The sequence below is a fragment of the Ornithorhynchus anatinus genome, chromosome X5 (genome assembly GCF_004115215.2).
Source record: "Ornithorhynchus anatinus isolate Pmale09 chromosome X5, mOrnAna1.pri.v4, whole genome shotgun sequence".
Classification (NCBI taxonomy): domain Eukaryota; kingdom Metazoa; phylum Chordata; class Mammalia; order Monotremata; family Ornithorhynchidae; genus Ornithorhynchus; species Ornithorhynchus anatinus.
Genome location: NC_041753.1, coordinates 22,389,592 through 22,407,829, shown reverse-complemented (window position 1 = coordinate 22,407,829; position 18,238 = coordinate 22,389,592). Strand labels below are relative to the sequence as shown.

At 46.7% G+C, this 18,238-nt stretch overlaps 1 long non-coding RNA gene and 1 other non-coding gene across 3 annotated transcripts in view; one reads left to right on the top strand and one right to left on the bottom strand.

Moving 5' to 3' along the window:
* LOC100075873 overlaps window positions 1-17,997 on the top strand; it is a 30,897-nt gene extending 12,900 nt beyond the window's left edge. The window contains exons 2-3 of the transcript XR_005659658.1: window positions 5,642-5,744; window positions 17,660-17,997. This is a non-coding gene — a transcript (uncharacterized LOC100075873). The remainder of the gene's footprint in view (window positions 1-5,641; window positions 5,745-17,659) is intronic.
* Window positions 976-3,555, bottom strand: LOC103170906. Of its 2 annotated transcripts, none has more exons than XR_486473.3 (3): window positions 3,351-3,555; window positions 1,749-2,374; window positions 976-1,163 (listed from the first exon to the last, which is right to left on the bottom strand). It is a non-coding gene; the product is annotated as an uncharacterized LOC103170906 (long non-coding RNA). The 2 variants fall into 2 exon arrangements; XR_003755979.2 differs by lacking the exon at window positions 3,351-3,555 and adding an exon at window positions 3,255-3,344.
* Window positions 17,998-18,238: the final 241 nt, after the last annotated feature.

The following is an 18,238-nucleotide window of genomic DNA, read 5'->3' as shown; positions in this document are numbered from 1 at the left end:
ATTCAACCAAATGCTTAGTGTGTGCAGAGCACTGTACTAAGTGGTTGGGAAAGTACAGTACAACATAGTTGATAGACACGTTCCCTGCACTCAGAGAGCTTACAATCAATAAATATCATTCCTGCTCCTCCTTTTCCTCCTCCTCCTTCTCCTTCTCCTCCTACTACTGGTAATGGAGAGTAAATAGGAGCAGGTCAATTCTGGGTAATTCATAAGACAAATATCCATCTTGACATGTCAATGTCCCATTCATGGAAGGGGAAGAGGTACTAGTTAATAGGTCGGTGTGCGGCTAAATGGCTGAGATGCCATTGTCCGACAGCAGGGCAAGGCTGTGGGACTTCATGATGGGGGAAGAAAGATATTTCCCCAACATCTACTACTTTGGTAGGATCAGGAAGAATGGAATTCTGCAAAAATGAGAAAAAAATTGGTCTAGAAAGTGATATTGGCAATGACAGAAGCAATCTTTGTGGACCTCACATCAGCTTTTGCAAACATCCTAGGAACAGCAGGATGCCAGAGACCCAAACAGTGAGCCCAATTCACACTGGTCGAGTAGGAAGAGTGGGAGGGAATGGGCTGTGGTAAACTCATGGAGGAGGGTGAATTGAGGAGAGGTGTCCTAGGGGTCTCCGCCCAGGTTTCCCTCGGCGGGGGCTGGGGGGGTGGGGTGGGGAAAAGGGAAAAAACAATTTTCCCCCCTGTTCCGTGAGCGAGACAGTTTGGCACAATGGATTGGAGGCATTGAACAACTGCCGATTCACTTGGCTACAAGAACCTTGCTCTGCTGACTGTGAAGCAGCCAAACAAAGCTTCTCTGCTAGTGGCCATAGAGACTGCTCCCATCCCCAGGGAAGAGTGAAAAATCAAAGTCACTGCTCTCTATCTACTAGCCCACACAGCTTTCCTCTATTCTCCTCCCTAGAGAAGTGAAATTTAGATAAGCATCTCCAAGACCTGAAACAGCAATTGTTTCACATGTAAGTGTGGTTACATACCATTTTACTTTGCTTTTATAAATCTTCATTGTCATATACAGTTGCAACACCTCCCCCGCCCCGGGCTTCTCCCCCACTACCCATTCCTAGTTCTTCATCTCAGGTGTCAAAGTAAGCGGATGTCAACTCCAAACGACTTCAGTCTTTCCTGCATTGTTCTTCCTATAAGAAGAAACAACCATTGGGTGGGTCAGCGGAGCCCAAAGTTTAACTCATGCAGTGAGTTAGAAATTCAGCAGCACGCCTTTAGATTTCCTTTCTTTAAATGCCCAACGTGTTTGAACAAGCAGCCCTGCTTTCCACAATGGTGTCCTGTCTTTTTTGAAAGACTGTCAACAGCCCGTTATTGTTAAGTACAGTCCTCATCCCCATGGTTACGCAAAAGTCCAGGTCATTAAGATTATCGCTCATTAAACGGAGTCCCAAGTTGTGTAGAAGCTCTAGAGCTGTACAAAATGAGATCTAGATCTCTGTATATAGATCTAACTACTTACACCCATGTACTCTCTCTATATCTCTGTACACACCTACACACACACACACACACACACACACACACACACACGTTCCACAGCACAGCAGAAACTAGCATAAAATATCATCAAGGATCTGAGGCAATGTAACTTGCCCAGACATAAACTAATTGTCCAGAGCACATAGAGGTAGACACATTCCCTTTTTGGAAAGTTCCCTCTCAACTTGCTCCAGGAAACACATATCGCATTCTCAGAGGCCAAGATCCATTACCTGTGCCAGGCACTGAGGAGAGGCGGAAACCTGCTCCGGGATGTGGGTTTCAGCGGTGAGCCTTGTGAGGGTGGTGATGCGGGTGATGGCGAGCATGGTGAGTGTTGTGAGCAGCATGGTGGTGATGGTGGTGGTGGTGGTGGTGATGAAGACCCCTAGAGGGTCCTACCGTGTGAAGCGGCCGGGGCCGAATCCACCAGACCCGGTTTCCACCCCCTGCGTGACGCTGTCTCTCCACATCGGGCCCGTTTCTGTGGGCTCTGTGCAGATTGAGACACAGGGCCACCAACACAAGCGAGAGGACCACCAGGATCACCCCGATGGCTGGATACACCGGGTGGACCGTATCCAGGAAACCGAGCATCTGTGAAATAGAAAGATGGGGAAAGCCAAGGAAATACCTTTCACACCCTCACTGCTGACAAATCAGGAATGCATCCCCACCTGGATCCCCAAGTTAACAGAGCAGGAGAGAAGACAGCTTTCTTCTGTCCTTCCTCTGCGGGCTCTTTATCCCTCTGCCTGCTTTAAATATTCCCAGCTCTCTGTAGAGATTTGTTGCCTCAACTCCTACAATTTGGAGAAACTCCAGAGAAATTGGGTGCAGCCTTTTTTGGCTGGAACTCCTGGAAAAAAAACAAAACAACACAGTGGATTGAAATGTTCCAAAACTAATAAAAGCTTGTTTTCTGTTCATCCAGCGGCAGAAGATGTCCCCATTGACCAAACATGGGTTTTAAAAACCAAGAGATACCACCTCTCCAGAGCTGTAAATGAATGTTCTGCCTGGACTGAGGAATTCAGATAGTTCATCATTTTCTTCATCGTGCTCTGTCGCGAGACAATAGTTTCCTCCAAAGATACAGCCTGACCGTTGCCCATGTTGGGAGAGAGCGGGATAGGTTACTACTATAGCAGCGTGAAGCAGCGGGGCCTAGTGGGACACAGAGTGGTCTAGTGGAAAGAGCTCGGGCCTAGGATCAGAGGACATGGGTTCTAATCCTGGCTCCGCCACTCGTCTGCTGTGTGATCTTGGGCAACTCGCTTCGCTTCTCTGGGCCTCAAAATGGGGATTACATCCTACTCCCCCTTATTTAAATGGAAAGCCCCATGTGGGACAGGGACTATGACCCACCTGATTATCTTGTATCTACCCCAGCTCTTGGCATGTAGTAAGTACTTAACAAGTACCATAATTATTCTTACTATTCTAGAAGGAAGCCCTGTGGGTATACACAGACTGTAAGCTCCTCTCTAGACTGTAAGCTCCTTTAGGGCAGGGAACATGTCTGCCAACTCTCTGGGACTCTCCCGAGCACTTAGTACAGTGCTCTGCACACAGTAAGCGCTTGATAAATTCCACTGATTGATCACACGGGGGCTCTGTCCCATCTCATCCCTGGTCACCCTGTGGGGGATGGGTGGGGGGGTGAAGGCCAGAAGGGCAGCCGGTCTCCAGGACAGAACTGTTACCTCACCCATCCAAATCCCAGAAAGCCGACTTACCTGCACGCATCGCCTCGAATCTTGCCCACCACCTAGGAATGACTCTCGGTGGATCCCCGGAACAAGGTGAAGAACTGCAGTCAGATGGTGACTTACCCACGGTGGCTTGGGCTGTCTAAGGCTGATCCAGGAATAGAACCCAGGTCTCCTTACGCCCAGTCTTCACTCAGCCCTGGGTCTGGGTCAGGAACAGAGGACACTGCTTACAGATATCAACATCTCAAGCCAGAACTTCAGACGATCAGCTTCCTGCCTGCACAACCGCTCGGAATCGGCCGGCGGATTATCCGTCTTCTTAAATGTCTTTTTCATTCAGGGAGGGGCACAGGGTAGTGCTTTTATTTGCTGTCATTTCCTTTAGATGCCAAGGGACCTGGGTTTTCCAACAGTTGCATAACAGTTTATACAACAACTCTGTGTACCAGAGGGGCTATAGTGTCAGATAACACATTCCACCCAGAAAACTAGTACTTACTGACTCGGAGTGGAATGTGAAACAAGTGTTTGGATATCATGACAGAGAGGCTATATCTGCATGGGGCGAAATCCAGGGAAGATTGAAATAGATTTCCAGAATTCACGCTTTTCTAGTGGCTCTAACAATATCCCACGCATTCACCAGCTTACACGGGATCATATGTTCCTTGTACTCAATGGCAGAACTAGGGCAGTCAGTCAGTCAGTCAGTCGATTCTATTTATTGAGCACTTACTGTGTGCAGAGTACTGTACTAAGCGCTTGGGAGAGTACAATATAAAAAACCTACCTTGGACATAATGGCTACAAGAGTGGCAGAGGACCTGGGCTTTAATCCCGGCTCTGCCACTCGACTTCTGTGTTTGATCTTGGGTGAGTCACTTAACTTCTTGCCACCCCAGTTTCCTCATTTGTCAGCTGGGGTCTTAAATACCGGTTCTCTCTCCTACTTAGACTGTGAGCCCCGTGTGGGACAGGGAATGAGTCTGATCTGATCATCTTTTACCAACCCCAGTGCTGAGTACAGTGCTTGGCATGACATGAGCTCTCAACAATTATTATTATTATTATTGTTACTACTACTTACCATGGCCTCTGCCCCTGCTTGAGCCTTACCTCAAGTTCCTGCAAGTTCCCCCTGCCTCACTCTGTGGTCCTCCCTCTGGTTGCTGCAGCAGGCAGAGGAGACCACCCAGGCCCACGGTCTCCCTTAGACTTAGGAAAAGCATCCAGGGGAATCGCCTTGCCAATGGCAGCCCAGGATTACCGGGGGCTGCAGCAGACGCTACCGCCTCCAGGAGCCTCAGAGATTGTGGCAGCCTGGTATGGGCCCGGGAGGTTGTCTGTGCCAGCCTGCGAGCCATCTCCCCCCTCATCCACCAGGACTGGGACTCTCCACTGGTCACCAAACCCTCGTTATTCCCAACTCTTTGGTGGTGCCAGTCAAGAAGCAGCGTGGCCTCGTGGATAGATCATGGGCCTGGGAGTCAGAAAGACCTGGGTTCTAATCCTGGCTCCACCACTCGTCTGCTGTGTGACCTTAGGCAAGTCTCTTAACTTCTCTGGGCTTCAAGTTACTTCATCTGGAAAATGGGGATAAGAGCGTGAGCCCCAGGTGGGACAGGGACTGTGGCCAACCTGATTAACCTCTATCTACCCCAGTGCTTACAGCAGTGTATGGCACATAGTAAGTGCTTAACAAGTATAATAATAGTAATAATTATCTGAGCTATGTGAGCCAAGGCCCTGCTTTCCTCTATGGGAGCCAACTTCATAGAGACAATTAAGACAATTTGGATCTTATGATCCCTGCCCCTGCATAGACATTGTCTCAAATTCACTACACCCAGTTCTCCTATAATGTGAGCATTCTGTTCTAGCAAAATCTCACCTTAAGGAAAACTCATGCTTTGGTATGTGGGTTCTAAACCCAGCTCTGCCACGTGTCTGCTGTGTGACCTTGGGAAGTCACTTCACTTCTCTGTGCCTCAGTTACCTCCTCTGTAAAATGGGGATTGAGACTGTGAGCCTCATGTGGGACAGGGACTTTGTCCAACTTGATTGTCTTATATCTATTCCAGTGCTTAGTACAGTGCCTGACACAGAGCAAGCTCTTAACAAATACCATAAAAAATCATGCTGCACATGTGCACACAAGCAGTTTCTCCTATGATAAGCCATTCCAACCCCGTTTGTGTTTTCAGACAAACTCTTCCTAATTCCCTAATCTCACTCAATCCCAAACGAACAGTGAAGACACTTTTGGCAGAGCTGAGTGTATGGGATCTTCAAGCAGCAGCATAGCCAAGCATCTGAAATCACCAGAGCCATTTAAACGAATAAAGTATGATGGACACCCCATGTCTATTTTTGGTGAGCTGGTTCTTAGAGTGCCCATTATTTCACTGCAGGAAACAGGTGCTATGTCCCCACCCTCTGAAAGTGGAATTTATGCTTGGAGCTCAGCACTCACCAACTAGCCAGAGGGAAGATTTCTCTAGCCATCCTTGCAAGGTAAGTCTACTTTTCATGTATTCCCATGTCACCCACCCTGGAAACTCTCGTGCTTAGTGAGAGTGTAGGAGTGAGTACTGTTAAAGGACAAGAGAAGCAGTGAGGTGGGTGGAAAGAGGGAGTCAGAGGACTTGGGTTTGAATGCTGCCTCCGTCACCTCGATCAATTAATGGTATTTAATGAGCACTTACTGTAAGTCAATCAATGATATTTATTGAGAGCTTACTATGTGCAGAGCACTGTACTAAGTGCTTGTGAGAGTACAAAAGGTTAAGTAGACATAATCCCTGCCCTCAAGGAGCTTACTGTCTTACCTGGGAGACAGACGCTAAGAGAAATTACAGAGAGGAGAAGATGTACCACTTACCACTTGTCTGCTGTATGACCTTGGTTGGGCAAGTCACTTAACTTCTCTGGGCCTCAGTCTCCTCATCTGTAAAATGGGGATTCAACACCTATTCTCCCTCCCTCTTAGACTGTGAACCCAACGTGGGTCAGGGACTCTGTCCAACCTGGTTATCGCCTATCTACCCCAGCGTTTAGTACAATGTTTGGCACATAGTAAGCACTTAAGGAATCCCATTTTATTATTTTTAGGACAACCTCGACTGGACCCTGCTCCCCGATGGCAGCCAGACTTGGAGTTGTGGTTCCCAATGATGGGTTTTAGTCCAGAATTTTAGCCTGCCGATTGATTTGTGGACAAACAACTTAGCTAATCAGGTTGCTGTAGATTTTCAGTTTTCATGTGCTGTAGATTCTGGGTTGCGAGGAATGACAGTTTTGATATTAGGTTTGAAATCCAACCATCTGAGGGACTTGCTCCATTCCCGAAGCAGGTCAAGTTCTGGCTGACCTCCTTGCAGAATCCAAACCAGTGTGCACTGGACCCCCTCTCTCCCCGCTCAAGGTTCTGGCCTCAAAGTGTCCCCGGTTCCACTAAGAAGACCTAATTAGTTTGGCGTCTTCAATCAATCAGTCGTGTTTAGTGAGCACTTACTTTGCACAGAGCACTGTACTAAGCGCTTGGGAGAGTACAGTATCACAGACTTGGTAGACATGTTCCCTGCCCACAATGAGCTTAGAGTCTAGAAGATGAGTTTACAGTGCTGTCAGTAGATGAGGGAAGTTAATGGTAAATATGCTCCCTCACTGGTCCTTATTCAACTTAGGCAGGTAGTAAAGAAAGCAGCTTTGGCTGTTTCAAATATCAGCAGATCCTATTCCAACTGTGACTTTGGGCAAGTCACTTCATTTCTCGGTGCCTCAGTTCCCTCATCTGTAAAATGGGGATTAAGAGTGTGAGCCCCATGTGAGACAGGGACTGTGGCCCAACCTGATTATCTTGTATCTACCTCAGAGCTTAGAAGAGTGCTGAAGCGCTGAAAAATACCATTATTATTATTATTGTTTTCCCAGAATCTCAGTCTGTCTGACCTGTTGTGCATATAATGAGGGGCTTAGGAAGATTAGGGAAAAAAAAGGCAAAGAATCTTAACTTGCTCTGGACTGAGTCACCAGAAACACAGAAGTATGTGTTTCTAGGAAAGGCACTGACATGCACAGCACTCCCATTCACCTTCATCCTTGTTCGCTGATTCTACCATGCATGTTCCCTATCAATCAGTAGTATTTATTTAACGCTTACTGCATATAGAGCACTGTACTAAGTGCTTGAGAGAGTACAATACCACAGAGTTGGTAGACACTCTCCCTGCCCATAAGGAGCTTACAGGAGAGATAGACATTTATATAAATAAAATGAAGGATATCTTAAATTTATTAAATGTATTAAATAAACGAGAAGCAGCATGGCCTTGACTGTAAGCTCCCTCTAGACTGTAGACTCGTTGAAGGCAGGGAAAGTGTCTACTCACTCTGTTATATTGTACTCTTCCAAGCACTCAGTACAGTGCTCTGCACACAGTAAGTGCTCAATAAATACGATTGATTGATTGATAGAGCACGGGCCTGGGAGTCAGAAGGACTTGAGTTCTAATCCTGGTTCCACCACTTGTCTGCTCTGTCATCTCGGGCAAGTCACTTAACTTTCCTGAGCCTCAATTACCTCATATGCAAAATGGGGATTAATACTGTGAGTCCCACATGGGACATGGACTGTATCCAACATGATTAGCTTGTATCTACCCCAGTGCTTAGTACAGTGCTTGGCACATAGTAAGCACTTAACAAATACCATAAAAAAATGATGGGTATGTACATAAGTGCTGTGGGGCTGAGTAAGGGTTAATAAAGAATGCAAATCCAAGAGCAGGGGCAATGCAGAAGGGAGTGGAAGAGGAAATGAGGGCCTAGTCGGGAAGAGGCCTCTTGGGGGAGATGTTTTGTGTGTTTAATTCACCAGCAATCTTTTTCAGTCAATAAATACTCATTGAGAGCATCTGCCCAGCTCTTGGACTTGTTGAAGGCATAAATTACTCTTTAACGTGGCTTCCAACCTGATGGCTCAAAACATTACAGTCCCATGTGGGTTTAAACTGCTTTCTTTTGTCTGAAAGATTGTCATATTTTAGAAACTGTTGAGGAAGTTCAGAGTGGGAATTGCTAAATGAGGCTTTAGCCAACATCCCTAAACAGGAAGAGCTCATATCACATTCAGGGGCTTTGGACAGCAGAATTCTCTCACGGCCTGTTCTCAAGGCTCAGTTGGTCAAGGCCAAAACTAAGAAGCCAATGTCGAGAGGGTGGGGAGAGCACTTATTCATGAATTCTAATGAGTGTGTGTGCATATATGTACATAGGCATATGTGTGTATATATATATATATATATTCCTATATATGGGAAATTTGGGCAGTGGAGTCAGCCAATCCAGGTTAAACCACTGGGTATACTTAGAATGAGCAGCTATTCCCTTTAAAAGGAACTGTTCTATTTTTGTCCACCACGAAGCTCAACCCACCCCTCATGTCCATGGGGGTTAAAATAGCCAGAATGTCTGTGCTGGGGCTTGGCCTCCAGTGGGGAAGTTTCAGAAGGAAGAACCTTCAAGGGAGTCTTGAGTGGTGGACAGGCCCAGCAAGAATCCTGAAGAGAGCTGCCTAACGTAGGCAGAGAGGATCGAAACGGCTACTGAGGTGGTGCTGCAGCAGAGCCTCCAGCCTAAAGCTGTGGTCATTTGGGCCATAAAAGGGTTTTGCAATTAACATTACTGTATGCATTACACAATGTATTGTACTACTTCCTGCCTTGGTTACTGGCCTTCCCCATTGCTCTAATGGGAATACAATTGGCAGGGACAAGAGAATGTGAACGGTACAGAGCAAACCACTAATACCATAAGATTCCTTCCTGCAGGCTCTTGATCCCAAACTCAGGGTCTCCCACCAGTTCCTCTGCTTCTTGGTGAAAATAGCGTTCCTTTAATCTCCCTAAATTCTCCCTGCTGCACATAAATCCATTCCTCTAGTTATGTCTTCATCAGATATGGAGATGAGCAGGGCACCACTGTTTGAATCCTGTAATAACCTGCTACCCTAGAAGACTTCATACCTTTAAATCATTCTTGTCTCTGAATAATCCCAGTTCTTCATACATTTAATAATAATGTAAATAAATAAAGCCTCTCTTCATACATTTTATTTTCTACCCTTTTAATACCTCTTGATCACCTCTCAAAGTCTCATCATGTTTAAGTATTCCCTGATTTACTTGATGCATTAATTTACAAATGGACAAGACTGAACTTCATAGGAAGAGTGTAATACTAAGAAGCAGAACAAAGAAGAGCTTTAGGCATTGCAAATAGAATAATAATAATAATAATTATGGTATTTGTTAAGCGCTTACTCTGTGCCAGGCACTGTACTAAGCACTGGGGTGGAGACAAGCAAATCCGGATAGACAGTTCTTGTCCCACATAGGGCTCACGGTCTTAACCCCCATTTTACAGATGAGGGAACTGAGGCCCAGAGAAGTGAAGTGACTTGTCCAAGGTCACACAGCAGGCAAGAGGCAGAGCTGGGATTAGAACCCATGACCTTCTGGCTCCCAGGCCCGTGCTCTAGCTACTACACCATGCTGCTTCTTAGAACATTTGAAGGGGTATAGAACTGCACCAGGACAACAGGAGCAGCTGGATTTAACAGGCTTTAATGCACCTTTGTCAATCATCATGGTATTTGTTAAGCACCTACTAGGTGCCAAGCACTGTACTAAGTGCTGAGGCAGATACAAGATAATCAGGCAGGACACAGTCCCTGTCCCAAACAGGGCTCACAGTCTAAGTAAGAATCCCCATTTTACAGATGAAAAAAATGAGGTTCAGAGAGGTTAAGTGACTTGCCCAAGGTCACTGAGTAGGCAAATGCCAGAGCTGGGATTAGAACCCAGGTCCTATGACTCCCAGACCTGTGCTCTTTCCAATCAGTCTACCAAGGGTATTTATTGAGTACTTACTGTGTGCAGAACACTGCACTAAGCACTTGGGAGAGTATGATATAACAGAGTTGGTAGACACATTCTGTGCCCACGACAAGCTTACAGTTATGGTATCTAATCTCTAAAGATATTTTTAATTTTAAACCAGAGTTTTGATTGTAGCACAGCATCCAGACACACTAAACCTTCCCTGACATTCGACGTGTATGTCTAACCTTTTCTCTCTCCCTTCTCCATTGTTTTGAGCTCAATTCTGCTTTGCTACAGGGGTGAGAATGGGTTTGTGTGAACTGGCACAGTCCTAGCCAGGTTTCTGCAGGGGTTGCTCTGCTAAGTTGTTGTGCCCTTTAAGCTTCAAGATGAAGGAGAGAAGAGGAGAGGGTGAGAGATGAAGGGAAGGCAGGTGTCATTTTGGAGGTATGGGAGGAAGTATTTGGTGTGTCCTCATGAGAATTTATGTTGTTCGCAAACTGAATGAGAGTCAGCACAGTGTACCGCTCTCTGTTATTGTACCCAACCAGGTGTGAAAGTACTGACTGTTATTGTGTAATTTAGGATGCCTGATGTGCTAGCGGAGGGAGAAGTACAGTTCTGTGTTCCTTGTTCCTTCTCACTTTACTCTCCTCTCCTGCCCACCCTCCCAACTCAGATCCTTCAACCACTTAAGCACCTCAAAAATGTCTAGTCACAACTTCCTTCGTGCCTGCTTTCCTCAACCAGAAGAAAGTAGCTCAAATTGGCAAAATCCTGTAAAATTTGGATACAGTAACAATCTTATTTTGGAAGCATAGAGAGAGCAATACTTGAAAGAACAACTACTATCATAATCAGGAGCCCTTGGGGGTCAATATGATGCGATCAGGCCACCCCACCCCCCCGATGACCTCACTCGCCATCTACTTTTGGCTCCCTCTAGAACCTAAGTTCATCGTGGGCAGGGAATGTGACTATTGTTATATTGGGCTCTCCCAAACGCTTAGTACAGTGCTCTGCACACAGTAAGTGCTCAATAAACACGATTGAAAATTAAAGCCATCAGATATGAGCTTTCCAAAGCCTCTCCATCACCCCCTAAACTTTCTACTGGTGGGGTCCACTTACAGGTGAGAGGCTGGCCTGTGGAAGGGGGACTGTGGAGATGCGGAAGTGGGGGGTAAGTTTGGGGAGGGGCACATGCGGGAGCTGCTTGGCACAGATGTTTCAGAGAGCTGTGGCAGCAAAATAAGAGTTTTCAAAAAGGTGCATCCAGCCATTTTGATTGCTGGCCGAGGGATGGCACTACTCAGAGGAGTGGTAGTGGGGAGGGGGCTGAGGTTTGGGCTATTGGGTATTACAGAGAAGTTGGGCATTTTCAGGAGCCACGGGGGCCAGAAGATTCAAAGGGCCGGAGTGAGTGGTGGGGGATGAGGGAGAGGGGCGAGTAGAGCTCACCACTTTTACAGGCAGGGCAGAGGGGTGGGTGTCAGGGACGAACACCAGGTCCACATGGCATCTCCTGGAAGTGAAATTCCACCACCACTGCTAACAGAGGTTCTCCTCAAACTACCTCAGGGTAGGGAACCTGTGTACTGTTCTGCATGGGGAAGGGGGAGAGTTATTCTCTATCCCTCCTTGTGGACAGGGATCATATCTACCAACTCTATAGTACTGTACTCTTCCAAGGCCTTAGTAACAGTGTTCTGCACCAGTAAGTGCTCAGTAAATGCCACCGGTTGGTTGATTGATTCCAGTGTAAAGATGCACTGCCTGCCTGCCTCTCCCTGAAGGTCAAGAATCTAGAATCTATTTGTTGAGCAAAATGCTCAGTACACATTACATTTCATATTTAACAAGATGAATGAGAAAAGAGAGAATTGGAGGCAGCGGAAAAATTCAATTAGGCTCACTCGATTCTAGGGGCTGTGTTGCTTTAGCAACTGAGCAAAATGGCAGCCACCCTCATGGAACCCTGACAGGAAGCTTTCCATCCTCTCTCTCCCTCACTCTTACCTCTGAAGGGGCCACTATTTCTGGTTAAAATTAGTCCCAGTGATGTACAGGTCCCATTGGAAAGGCAGAGTGGAGAATGGGGGTGGGGAGAAGAGGGGAAGAGGAAACTTTACATGGGTCTCAGATGGCTTCGCTTTAATTTAGTCCTGTCCAGGGGTATTGATTCAGGATCTGTAAAAGGATAAGGGAAAGATTTCCACCTCTCGAAGGCAGTGATAAATACATTAAGCTCTTCCCTTTCAATATCAATTCTTTATCTACCCTGGAGAATCCAGTAGCTTTGTGGTTTTCTTAAAATAATTATCGCTTTCTTAAATAGTTTGTCTTCAGTAAACTATCCCCCTAAACGCTGCTGGTATTCACTTTGTGCCGCAGGATATAGAAATTAATTTCTCTTTAGTTACATGCTTTAAAACATGATGCTGACGATGAGAAATTGTACTTCAAGGCATCTTCAGGTAGTTGATGGAACTTTTTGGGATATCAGAGTTGTAGCATACTTCCACCTTGTGGTGGATTCATAGTGCTGGATTTAAAGAGATCTTTCAGTGTTTCAAATGAGAGCAAGAGGGAAGGGGATGACTGAGCTTCATAGTGCTAGTAGTAGAAATGGTCATGGTAACAGTAATATTGATTGAGTGATTGCTTGCAATGCTCTGTACTAAGCACTTAAGAATTTCAACACAGAGCAGTGACATGTTCCCTGCCTGCAAGGAGCTTACACTCTAAACGAGGGGACCTGCATAAAATACTTACAACTGGAGTAATACAAATAAATAATTGAATATACAGTTGAATAATCATATATACAGGGGCTGAAGATGGGCATATCCAACAGGCCACCACTCTCCCCACCTTCAAAGCCTTATTAAAATCACATCTCCTCCAAGAGGCCTAAGTCCTCATTTCTCCTACTTCCTCTCCCTTCTGGGTCGCCCTTGTACTTGAATTTGTACCCTTTAAGAGCTAGTCACCCCACCCTCAGCCCCAGAGAACTTGTGTACATATCTGTAATTTATTTTAATGTCCACCTCCCGCTCTAGACGGTAAGCTCCTTGTCTGGCAGGGAGCATGTCTTCCAACTCTGTTGCTTCATACTCTCCCAAGCACTTAGTACAGTGCTCTGCACACAGTAAGCACTCAATAAATACCATTGATTGGTTGATTGATAAATGAATATATAAGTGCTGAAAATGGCTGGTCTGTTTTTACAGCTTGGAGTGTTGGAGTTTAAACTGGGAAGGCTTGTGGGAGGAGGTGGGGTTTAGGAGGACTTTGAATATGGGGAGAACTGTGGTCTGTCAAATTTGGGAAAGGAGAGAGTTCCAGCCTGGTGGGAACTGTATGAGTGAGGGGACCACTTGCCTCCTGTTTGACCCTGGGCAAGTCACTTAACTTCTCGGTACTTCAGTTACCTCATCTGTAAAATGGGGATTCCATATCCACATGGCCTGGTGGATAGAGCATGGGCCTGGGAGTCAGAAGGACCAGAGTTCTAATCCTGACTCTGCCACTTGTCTGCTGTGTGACCTTGAGCAAGTCATTTCACATCTCTGTACCTAAGTTCCCTCATCTGTAAAATGGGAATTAAGACTGTGACCCCCCCATGTGGGACAGGGACTCTATCCAACTTGATTAGCCTGTATCTACCCTAGTGCCTGGTATATAGTAAACGCTTAACAAATACCATAAAAAAGGGAGGGCCGAGGGTCAGCAGGGTGAACTACCAGGAAAGGACCTGTGGATGGTGGGGCCTCAGAAAAGCAACTAAAGGAAGCGTAGCAGAGGGTCCTGGGGGGGGCGGGGTAGCCACCCCTGGGCTTAAGTGAGGCACCAATAATAACAGCTGTGGTATTTGTTAAGCATTTACTATGTGCCCAGTGCTAGGGTAGGAATGGAATAATCAGATCAAACTCAGTCCCTGCCCCAACTCAGAGCTCACAGTCTAAGGGGGAAGGAGAACGGGTAATTACTTCACATTTTACAGCTGAGGAAACTGAGGAAAGGAGAAGTTAGTGACTTCCCCGAGGTCACACGGCGGGCAACTGGCAGAGTCGGGTTTAGAACCCAGGTCCTCTGACTCCCAATCCTGTGCTCTAGCCACTACACCCCGCCGCTTCTCTAGAACAAGGATTGGTGGTTATCCCTGGATCTAGTTTAGGATCCTGTTATACTACTATCGTTGTTGTCGCGATCTTAATTAAGGAAATACTGGTTACCTTTTTACCCCCCAAAAGAGTGCCGGAGAGATCTGATGACTCACTCTCACAGGGAGGGCTGGACCTTTGACATTCCTCTATACCTCTGTGGCCAGCCCACAGCTGAACCCCAAAAGCTTCATGTGCCTTTTGGGGGTTCTGAGTCTAAGAGTCACAGGACAGTGGCAACGAGCTGCTGGGGCTCTCTGAAAGTGCTTTAGTGTGAAGCCCCAAGGGAATCTCTATCACTCATTCATTCATTCTATCATCTTTACTGAGCGCTTACTCTGTGCAGAGCACTGTACTAAGTGCTCAGGAGAGTGCAAAATAACAATAAACAGACACATTTACTGCCCACAGCGAGCTTACAGTCTGGTGTCCAACCTCAAAAAGTCAATCATATTTATGGATCATTTTCTCGGCGCAGAGCACTGTATTAAACATTTGGAAGAGTACAATTGAGTTACCCTTGATTGTACTCTCCCTAGCCCTTAATAATCTCACCATCTAGTAAGGTAGAGAGAGATTAAAATAAATCAGAGGTAGGAGGAAACAGAGTATGAAGATGTGTACATAAGTGCTACAGTGATGGCAGAGGTCATGAGTAGTGCCGTGCTCTGCACACAGTAAGTGCTCAATAAATACAACTGATCGATAGCAGAGGTGCTGAAGTGACAGTAGGTGGGGAAATGGGGTGGGGAGATGAGAGGTTAGTCAGAGAAGGCCTCCTGGAGGAGATGTGATTTCAGAAGGGCTTTGAAGACGGGAAGAGCTCTGGACTGCCTGATGTGAAAAGGAAGGGAGTGCCAGGCAGGAGGGAGGGTGTGAGGAAGAGGTCGATTTCGGGAGATGAGAGTGACACATTATGATTAGGTTGGCTTGAGAGGAGTAAAGTGTGCGAGCTGGGGAAGGAGTGAGGATAAGTAGTGGGGAGAGAGCTGATTGACTGCCTTAAAGCCAAAAAGTGACTGAAGAGGGGAGGGTAGTGGAAGGGGAACTGACTGCCCCAAGGAACACACTAGAATTTCTTTTTTCCTCCATGAGCACAGTCAGGCTCGATACCGGAAATGGTCACGAGGGGTCAGCAGGTCGTAGGCTCCAGGATACAGGTACATCAGTAGTATTTATTCAGCGTTTATCGTGTGCGGGACACTGTACTAAGCGATTGGGAGAGAAAAGTCAAAGAAGACATGCTCCCTTCCCATAAGGAGCTTGCAGTCGAATGGGGGAAGGGAAATTTAAATATTTTACAAATAGGAGGGAGTTAATAGAGTTTATCAATTAATGCTATTTATTAAGGGCTTACCGTGTGCAGAGCATTATGCTAAGTATTTGAGATAGCACAGGGCAATAGAGATGGTAGACACGATCCCTGCTTAAAGGATCTTACAGTCTAGTGGACTAGTTTAATTTAGACTAGTTTAGTTTCTATGGGAGCTTTGAGTAGTAAAATGTTTAGGTGGTGCAGAAAGACTGAAGTGCCAGCTGGAGGATATAAAATGGGGTGATTAGAGATCTATCTGGGAAGGCCTCCTGGAGGAGAGGTGATTTCAGAAAGGCTCTGAATATGGGGGAGAGCTGTCGACTGGTAGATAGAAAGGGCTAAGGTGGGGGAAGTATTATGCAGGGAGTAGGTTGATGGTGAGAGAGGTGAGAGTAAGACACGATTGAGACACGACAAGATGTCCCGGAGGTGGCGGAGATGTGAGATTGCAGAGGAGAAAGGTCTGAGTGAGAAGATTTGGGAATCATCAGCATAGAGGTGGTAGTTGAAGCCATCAGAGTAAATGAGCTCCTCAAGGGAGTGAGTATAAATTGAGAAGAGAAGGGGGACCCTCAGAACATAGCATGGAGAGACACCCCCAGGAAGGGAGTGGGCGACAGAGGAAGAGCTGGTGAAAGACAGTGCTCTGCACACAGTAAGAGCTCGATAAATATGATTGATTGAATGAATGAATGAAAGAGACTGAGAAGGCTAGGCCCAAGAGGTAGAAGGAGAATCAGGAGAGAACTGTATCAGAAAGACCATGATTAGGTAGTATTTCCAGGAGAGAAGATTGTTCCACAGAATTGAAGGCATCCAAGAAGTCATGGAGGATTAGGACAAATTATGGAGTCTCTCAGCTATGACAGAAAGGTGGCTATTGCTGAACTTGGAGAGAGAAGTTTCAGAGGAGTGAATGGGAAGGAAACTGGATCAGAGAAGATCAAGAAGAGAGTTGGAGGAAAGGAAGTGGAGCTAACAAGTGTATAAACCCATCTGAGGCGTTTGGAAAGGAATGGGAGGAGGGAGAGGAGTGATAGCTGGATGGTGCAGTGGGTAATTTGTAAATGTATGAAAAGACAGAGTGGAAAGAAATGAGGGGAGTTTCATTCACTTTTCACAGTTATGGTTAATGGTTCCAGAGTAGGAGTTGGGTAATTGGAAAGGTCTGAAGTTTCAGTTTGGGCTTTGGAGAATTGAAATCACAGGCGAGCCAGGGCGGATAGATTTAAGGCCTCTGACAGCAAGTGATAAATATTAATAATGATGATTGTGGTATTCATTAAGCACTTACTATGTGCCCAGCACTGTACTAAGCACTGGGGTAGATCCAAGCTAATCAGGTTGGACACATTCTCTGTTCCACATAGGTCTCACAGTCGTAATCCCCATTTCATAGGAGAGGTAACTGAGACACAGAGAAGTGAAGTGACTTGCCCAAGGTCACACAGCAGACAAGTGGCAGAGTCAGGATTAGAACCCAGGTCCTTTGGGGTTCCAGTAAGGATGAGGTTATTCGAATTATGCTATGAGATGAGTTTCCCACACAGCAAAAGTCAGCTCATCTACGACTCATTCTTGTTCAGAAATTCCACTTCTCTTGCTCTCAGAATCCCAGGTCTGCTCCACCCCGGGTTATGACAGGAAAAATTCATGAGATCCAATTGTACAAACCTGAGATGAGGGGTAAGGCTCATGCTTGAGGAAGAAAGAAGGAGTGGAGCATGCGTGGCAAAAAGAGGCAGCTGCACCATGGAGAGAAGAGGCTGAATGGCAGAGACCAATACCACGGGGAAGGCAGAAAGGCAAATCATGTTTGCCACGGGGGAGGCTGAGAGGCAGAGAGTGTGTGCTCTGGGGAGGCTGAGAAGCAGAGAGGAGTGGCAGAGACAAGACCATGACCCGGAGGAGGTGTGAGCCCATTGAGACGGTTAAGTAGACCACAGTGACCTTGTTCCCTTAAGGGTGGGATAGGAACCCCAAAATTTTGTATTGACTTTCGAGTATCAATTAATTAATGAATGAGTGAATCACTGCTATTTATCTAACGTTCCCTTTATGCAGGTCACTGTACTGAACACACTAAGATGGTGTGTTCACTGCAGCTGAGGGAGGATGGCTCCCCATGGTTCCGCCCTGGCCTGACCCACGGAGCCACAGCTGGAGTCTGTGGTAGGATGCAGCTGGAAGACTCAAGGGACTCGGCCAGGACGAGGGAGGCTCTGTGCGTAAGGTTCTGGTCGGGGTCCAAATCTCTTAGGAAGCCTCGTGGGGCTGAGGCCTAAGCCAGGCCAGTTGCTCCCGGACTTAGTTCTCAAGCTTCAGGATCTGGAGGAGGGATGCGGGGAGGTTGCTGGGGCCAGAGAGGAAACAGGGATTCTCAAGCACCCTGTCGGTGACCAGTTCCTCTTCAGTTTTGCCTCACGATGTCAGGCAGGAAGTGTCAGTGAGGGATTCCCCCCTCCCGCTTATGGAGGCCTCTGGCCGGCGTGACGAGCCATGGGATCACATGGAGCCCCAGAGCTCCAAGGACACGGGGTGACGAGCCGTGGGATCACTTGGAGCCCCAGAGCTCCAAGGACACGGGGTTGGACAGAGGATGGCGGTAGACAGAAAGCAGTCCTTAAGGTCCAACTGGGGAAG